At 44.1% G+C, this 1,235-nt stretch overlaps 1 non-coding gene across 1 annotated transcript; it reads left to right on the top strand.

Moving 5' to 3' along the window:
• The first annotated feature begins 383 nt into the window (after positions 1-383).
• Positions 384-456, top strand: Trnat-agu (transfer RNA threonine (anticodon AGU)). Its single transcript has one exon. It is a non-coding gene; the product is annotated as a tRNA-Thr (tRNA).
• Positions 457-1,235: the final 779 nt, after the last annotated feature.

The following is a 1,235-nucleotide window of genomic DNA, read 5'->3' as shown; positions in this document are numbered from 1 at the left end:
GCTGACTGTCAACCAACAGTCGACCGACACATTGGCCACTTTTTAACCTTGTAACGTACAAGCTGCATTGGTGATGCGTCGGTGGTGTGTTGGTGGCGTGTCGGTGACTCATTTGAGCCTTTTTGAATTATTGCAAGGCTAAACGTACCTTTTCCAAACTGAACTGAAATGCCTTCGATGGGAAGCTTTCACTACGATATTGACAATATTTTTTTTTCAGGCTTCTTCTTTCCAGTTGCTTAAATTGGAAAATTTACTGCGATGATCATACTTCACTTTCATCTACTACCGCAGTTCAAATATGAATTATTTCATATATACTTCACATCATTTCACTCATGGGAAGATATGAACTCAATTAATTGACCTCGCTCCCAATGTGTGGCTTCATAGCTCAGTTGGTAGAGCATCGCACCAGTATCGCGGAGGTCACGGGTTCGAATCCCGTTGAAGCCCTGATTTTTTCAGGCTTCTTCTTTCCAGTTGCTTAAATTGGAAAATTTACTGCGATGATCATACTTCACTTTCATCTACTACCGCAGTTCAAATATGAATTATTTCATATATACTTCACATCATTTCACTCACGGGAAGATATGAACTCAATTAATTGACCTCGCTCCCAATGTGTGGCTTCATAGCTCAGTTGGTAGAGCATCGCACCAGTATCGCGGAGGTCACGGGTTCGAATCCCGTTAAAGCCCTGATTTTTTTCAGGCTTCTTTCCAGTTGCTTAAATTGGAAAATTTACTGTGATGATCATACTTCACTTTCACGTTAGCTGACTGTCGGGCAACACGTCGGCCAACTGTCGAGCGACGCATCGGCGGAGACTTTATCTTTATTTATTAAGCTAACCTTTATTGAGTTGGTCATTGACTTTTTCAAACTCGGTGGCTCCTAAAGGAGCCGTTTTTTGTTGTTGACAGAGCCTTCTAGGAATAAAAGGCATCCTCCAACACCAGCGGTAACAGCTTCTTCGCGATGCGAAGTCGTTTCACCAACGGCAACAGATCACCCAGTTGCCTTCGACACTCCTGCTCGATCCTTTTCACTGAAAGTTTCGGGTCTCCCAGCCTCTCCAAGGTGCTTTCGTATGTCACTTCGTTGACAATTCACAGCTCTGCTATGCCGAGGAAGTCTCTGATCGTGCTGCGTGCTGTGCGTGCGAGTCTGTAAGCGTTGTTCAGGCTACATTTCTTTTCGTTCAGGGTTGAGAGCACTGCCTTGTATCG

The sequence above is a fragment of the Orbicella franksi genome, chromosome 3 (assembly GCF_964199315.1).
Source record: "Orbicella franksi chromosome 3, jaOrbFran1.1, whole genome shotgun sequence".
Classification (NCBI taxonomy): domain Eukaryota; kingdom Metazoa; phylum Cnidaria; class Anthozoa; order Scleractinia; family Merulinidae; genus Orbicella; species Orbicella franksi.
The sequence above is the reverse complement of the archived record's forward strand: the minus strand, read 5'-3'. Positions and strand labels throughout refer to the sequence as shown.